Consider the following 6,667-nt stretch of genomic DNA (forward strand, 5'->3'; position numbering starts at 1 on the left):
ATGATTTATGTTAAAATTCCCAGCATAGGTCAGGACTGGCTCTCTATGGTTCTGTGGATGTCTGACCTCCGTGCTGGGCTGTCATTGCTCCTCTGTGCACTGCTTTTCTCCACGGAGGAAGAGCATAACTTGAAAGGGTTACTAATCCCTCGAAACCCTCTGATCACAGATAAATTCATTTCCCGATCCTGCCACGTAAGCCACTGATCTGGTTTTGATGACCTGATCACACATTGAGGACCACATTAAGGTTGTCAGTCAAAGCTGTACTCATGATCAAAGTTCTGGAGCAAGGCTTGCTCCCGCCCACACACTGTGGGGATGGCACCAAACGACATGATGGAAAAGATAACAGACCCCCACGGAGTCATTTGCTCACAGATCAAGCTCTTGCTCTGGCTGCTTGAAGAGTGGGAAACTCAGTGCTGGAAACTGATAACGACAGTTCACAGTTGGGTTGTTGTTGTTTTAAAGATTTTATTTATTTATTTATTTATATTTATTTTAGAGCTAGAGAGAGGGAGAGAGAAGGAGAGGAGGAGAGGAAGAGAAGGACAAGCAGACTCTGTGCTGAGCATAGAACACGACGGGGGCTTGATCCCACAACCCTGAGATCATGACCTGAGCCAAAATCAAGAATCGAAAGATAAACTGATTTAACCACCCAGGCACCCTGACAGGTCATAGTTTTATTGACTGTTTTAGATGAATGCATATGTAGACTCAGCATCAAAAAAAAAATCCACATGAAAGTTATAAAACATGCACAAAAACTATGGTTTTTTTTAATAATAAATTTCTTGGGGCATCTGGGTGGCTCAGTAGTTGAGCATCTGCCCTCAGCTCAGGTCATGATTCCAGGGTCCCGGGATCGAGTCCCCCATCAGGCTCACTGTGGGGAAACTGCTTCTCCCTCTGCCTGTGTCTTTGCCTCTCTCTGTGTGTCTCTCTTGAATAAATATATAAAATATTTACAAATAAATAAATAAATAGTAAATTTCTTATTGAAAAGGTTAGTTTTCAACTAATCAACCCAATTAAAAGTTTATGGAAAATCTGGTCAAACAAGCAGAATGGACAACTGTGGGTAGAAAATGAATTTAAAATTGCTTTTTTAGGGTTGCCTGGGTGGACCAGGCTGTTAAACGCCTGACTCTTGGTTTCGGCTCAGGTCATGATCTCAGGGTCCTGGGATCAAGCCTCACCTCGGGCTCCCTGCTCAGTGAGGAGTCTGCTTATCCCTCTTCCTCTGCTCCTCCACCTGCATGATCTCTCTCTATCTCTCTCAAATAAATAAATATATAAAAATCTATTTTTAAATGGTTTTTAAACTCAGAAAGCCCTACAAACCTGTAAAATCTTTTACTGGGAAAACATACAAACTAGCAAAAAATATAAAGAACTGATTTTGCATTCCCACGTGTGTGCACCTAATCTCAGTGGTGTCCACCCTGAGAACCCGGAGCTCCAACCCCCCGCCACCCTATCCCATTTCCTCTCCACCAAGATGAAAGAAACTACCCTGAACCAGGAGAAACTTGCCAAACTGCAAGCACAAGTGCTCAGTGTTGGGAAAGGAGCTGCTCCCCAAAAGAAGGTGGTTCACAGAACTGGCTACAGTGGGTGATGAAAAACTTCAGTTCCCCTTAAAGAAGGTAGGGTTACACAGTATCTCTGGTATTGAAGAGGTGAGTATGTTCACAAACCAAGGGACAGTGACCCAAGGTAACAACCCTAACGTTGAGGCATCGCTGGCTGAGAACACTTCCACCATCTCAGGCCACCCTGAGAAATGCTACCCAGTATCTCAAACCAGCTTGGTGCAGATGGTCCGACTGGTCTCAGAAGTTTCGCTGAAGCTCTGCCCAAACAATCCATGGATGGAAAAGCACCACTTGCTACTGGAGATGAGGAGGAGGAGGATGGAGTTCCAGATCTTGTGGAGAATTTTGATGAAGCTTCCAAGAATGGAGCAAACTGAATTGACGCAACTTCTGAAGAAGATAAAATGTGAAGAAGTTACTGGGAGCTGCTGTTTTATGTTATGACTGCTTTTTAAAATTTTGTTCATGGATCTGATGAAATCTAGATCTCTGATATTTTTAAGCCCAAGCCCCTGAGACACTGCAGCTCTTTCCAATTTTTGCTTCTTCACAATACATTCTTTGCAGCTAACTATGCTAAAGAAACCTGGGAATAAAGTTCGGAACAAGGTTAATATAGTTCTTTGCCTAGAATACAGATTGATTGATTGATTGAAGGGAAATCCAATGCAACATACACTTATTGAGAGCCAAATATGCAGAACAAACATTTTAGGAAGTAAGGGCTAAACCTTTTCTATCCAGCTGCAATGATTTCCCTCATCCTCAGCTTTGTTCTTCACCAAGCCAACCAGATTCATGGGCATGACTTTCCATGGGGAGTTGAATGTTCTAGTTTGAATATTTTCTCTTCACTTGCTCTGGAAAAACATCCTCCCACAAAAGATGTTTAGATTAAAGGTAGTTGTAAGGATGAAACAAAATAAACCACCACCACCAACAACAAAACAGAGAGAAAAAGCAGAAGTAGATTAAAGGCAGAGAGTGTAACTGAAATGGTAGGTTCTTTTGTGTGTGTGTGTGTGTGTGTGTGTGTGTGTGTGTGCACGTCTATCATTCTTTTTATTTTTTCTTTCTTAAATATATTTTTTATTGGAGTTTGATTTACCAACATATAATATAACCCCCAGTACTCATCCCGTCAAGTGCCCCCTCAGTGCCCGTCGCCCAGTCCCCCCGTCTCCCCACCCACCTCTCCTCTCACTACCCCTTGTTCTTGTCCCAGAGTTAGGAGTCTCTCATAGTTTTATCTTTTATTTCATTGTCACATTGATTTGTACACAGAAAGCAAAGTTGTTTATAGAAAGCTAATTCGTGGCATGTAATATGGCTGGTAATCTTTGATGAAATTTGATTAAAGATTTTAAATGGCAAAGGAAGATGAAAAGAAAGAAAGAAAGAAAGAAAGAAAGAAAGAAAGAGAAAGAAAGAAAGAACTGCTGTGACCCTGCATATATCCTGCCTGCTGGCTGCATGGCCCCAGCTGTACTCCTCCATCCCATGAAGCCTCTGATTCTCAGTTTGTGAAATAAAGGTAACACTGGCTTCCTTTGACAGGAAGCAGGAGGAAGAACGAAGTTTCTAATACACTTGACAATGAGGGAAAAAAAGATTTCCTCCTGGAATTAAACTAGAAAACTCTCAGCCAGGGGAGGGGATTATGTCTGTGGCCTTTAAACCAGAATGCTGTCTTGTCAATGCGTGTTGCAGTGATTGGGCAATGTGCAGGATCCAACCAGAAAGGCGGGTGTAGCGTGCAGCCCACAAACCAGAGTGGCACATAGAGGCTTGGAAGACAGCAGATTCCCCTCCGAGGGTCCTGAGGGTCTACACTGCAGGCCCCGGGCTTTTGCACACCCACTCCTGCTTTGATTGGGGGTGGAGAGACCCAGCCCAGGCTCTGTCTTTGTTCTCAGGACCCTTCCCCACTCAGCTTGTGGGACAGCCGGACACTATCAGAGGCACTCGGTATAAGGCCATGTTCTTTCTTCAGTGTTCAATGAACATATCCTGTCTCATCAATGACTTCCCCTCCCGTTTTCCAGGAACCACATCGTGAGTGGGCCTGAAAGCTTGGCTGAGCCTCCCTCTCCCCTTGGTGCCGCTGAGACGGAGCACCCGCTTTGCAGTCGGGTGTGTGTGCTCCCCTCCTGGCTGTGCCACCTGCTAACTGTGCTCATGAGAAAGTCATTTCACCTCATGAAGGGTCCCCTGGAAAAGAGCTAATACGCCTGATCTCGAACGGATTTGAACTGCGGGGGTCCACGTACATGTGGGTTCTTTTTCTTCGATAAATACAGTGCTGTAAATGTATTTTCTATTCCTTATTTACTTATTTAGTCATTAAAAGTAATCTCTACACCCAACGTGGGGCTCAAACTCATGACCCTGAGATTAAGAGTCACATGCCTACTGACTGAGCCGGCCAGGCACCCCCTTTATGATTTTCTTAATAACATTTGGTTTTCTCAGGACTCCTGGGGGGCTCAGTGATTGAGCATCTGCCTTCAGCTCAGGGCGTGATCCTGGAGTCCCGGGATCGAGTCCCACTTTGGGCTCCCCACGGAGAGCCTGCCTCTCCCTCTGTGTCTCTAGTGAACAAATAAATAAAATCTTAAAAGAAAAAAAAGTGTTACCCAAATAAAAGCCAGTCCCTCCCCTCCCCTGCCCGGTTTATGTGTGCGGTAACAAAAGACCAGTGGACACTACTCTAGAAACTTTGACCAAAAAAAAAAAAAAAGTAGATCATTAGCATATTTTCCTTTTAAGGGCAAAATGCAGCATTTCGCACAGTGATTCAGGTGGAAACTTTGTCAGACTCTAGTATGGCTGCCCCTCCCCACCCACCCGTGGTTCCTAAGAGAGAAGAGGTTAAAATCTTGTCCTCTCTCACTACCCTGCTACTCTTGGCCCTGTGTCCCTGCTGGAAACCTCCCTGGGGCTTCGGCCCCCGCACCTGGCCCCGAGGCAGCAGCCGAGCCAGCCCATGCTTCCTACTTCTCCCTCAGGCTCCTGTAAAAGGCGGCGTCCAAAGTTTTTCAGAGCCCCTGACCAGTGTGATTCTTTTCTCACTCATAGGCTACATGTTTGTGTGTCCCCAAATTCCTGTGTTGACGCCCTAACTCCCAGTGTGACGGTAGGAGGAGGTGGGGTCTTTCAGAGGCAGTGAGGTTGAGGTTACATCACGAGGACGGGGCCTCCAAGATGGGATCTGGATGCTTACGTGAAGAGAAAGAGACCAGAGCTCCCTCTCTCCATCAGGGAGCAAGATGGCAGCCGTCTACACCCCAGGAAGTGGGCCCTTTCACCAAGAACCAAACATGCACTTTGATTGTAGACCTCCAGCCTCTAGAATCGTGACCAATGAGACCTTACGCTCCTGCTGGGGCGAGCCGTTGCCTGAGTGTCTGAACCAAAGTTCCTTCCACTGAGAATCCAGTCTCACCGCTTCCCAGTCACTGCGCATCTTCCCGCCTCTGGGAAGGGCGTGCTCCCTGGGGTTGTACACATCCTTGGTTCGTGCCCTGACCATCTCTTCCTAGTTGTTACCTGCCTCTAGCAAAGTCTCCAATATGTCTAGTGCACTTTTCCTACCCCCCCTTTCTCCTTCTGCTAGGCTGAAATGCTTCCTGGTTGCCCACAGGCTCCTAGAAGCAGCAATGCCTTTTGAGAAGCCTTCGGATTCCGCAGCTCGGTGTGAACCTGCGAATCAGGTCTACGTGTGACCTTGAACCTAAGCCTCAGTACGTTTGGACCAGCCATCTGGAGTAGGAACGACACCCCAGCTTTGGAAATCCTCACCTCTAAAGTGGAGCTGACCCCCCACAAACCTAGGTCTTCTCCAAGCCAGCCCTGGAAACGAGTCCTCCCAAGACAGGACTGGTCCCTTTCAAACTGCAATTGAGTGAGCGCTGCAGCCCTAAGCACGTTTGTCTTATGGCCAGAATGTCCCCCTTCTCACCGAGGGCTGATGGCCACGGCTCTGGGAATGGCCTCACCCTAGGACTGACGATCTCTGTCCTAGTGCCATGCCATACTTCAGTTAGGGTTTTTGCCTTGACCATCATGAGAATGGCGTGTACTTTTCTTTGGGGCATATTTATTAGGTATCACGACTGTGCTGGCTCATTCAAGAAATTCGAAACCTTCCTTCATTTTCTATGCCCTGGATTCACTGGCCCTAAGGATTTGGTAAAAATTCCCCATGTGGACTTGCTGCCATTTTGGACAGGAGGTTTCTGCTCTTTTTCCCTATTTCTCCTGTGATAGTTGGTCTCCTTAAATGTTATAACTTGTCTAAAGCCCATTTTAAAGAAATTATACTGTCCTTCAATAACTCCTTGATCCAGATTTCCCAACTTATTTGATAAAACTCAACAAAGTTTTCTCTTGATAGAAACTTAAGGGATGCCTGGGTGGCTCAGTGGTTTGGCTCCTGCCTTCAGCCCAGGGTGTGATCCCAGAGTCCCGGGATCGAGTCCTGCATGGAGCCTGCTTCTCCCTCTGCCTGTCTCTGTCTCTGTCTCTCTCTGAGTATCTCTCATGAATAAATAAATAAAATCTTAAAAAAAAACACTTTACTTTCCTCTGTGTCTGGAGCTAGTTGCTTTTATTCCATACTTTGTATATCTGTACTTTCTTCTTGTTTCCTTGTTTAGCTAATATCTTACCAATTTACTTTCAAAAAATCAGCTCCTGGATTTATTTTTTTATTCTGTTTTTCTGTTTTATTCTATGTTATTCTGTTTTGTTCTATTTCTAACTTCTTGCATGGGTGTTTAATTCATTCTGTTTATCTAATTCTTTAATTAATATGATCATTTAAAATCATGAGTTTTCCTCTTAGGAATGTACCTAAATCCCATGGGTTCTGGTTTGTCATTTTCACTTCTGTAGTCTTGCAGGTATTTTCTTTGTCTTTGTTTTCCTTTTTGATCCAAAGGTCATGTAAGCCTTTTAAAATTTCCAAGGAGTAGGGATGTTTCATTTTCTGTTTTGTCATTAATTTTTAGTTTTATTGAATTTCTAGTTTATTGACCATATAATATTATCCATACGGTTCT

The 6,667-nt window shown here is 44.9% G+C and overlaps 1 pseudogene; it reads left to right on the forward strand.

Moving 5' to 3' along the window:
- Positions 1-1,501: 1,501 nt before the first annotated feature.
- Positions 1,502-1,981, forward strand: LOC129514217 (transcription factor BTF3-like; annotated as a pseudogene).
- The last annotated feature ends 4,686 nt before the right edge of the window (positions 1,982-6,667 follow it).

The sequence above is a fragment of the Nyctereutes procyonoides genome, unplaced genomic scaffold (assembly GCF_905146905.1).
Source record: "Nyctereutes procyonoides isolate TBG_1078 unplaced genomic scaffold, NYPRO_anot_genome, whole genome shotgun sequence".
NCBI lineage: Eukaryota > Metazoa > Chordata > Mammalia > Carnivora > Canidae > Nyctereutes > Nyctereutes procyonoides.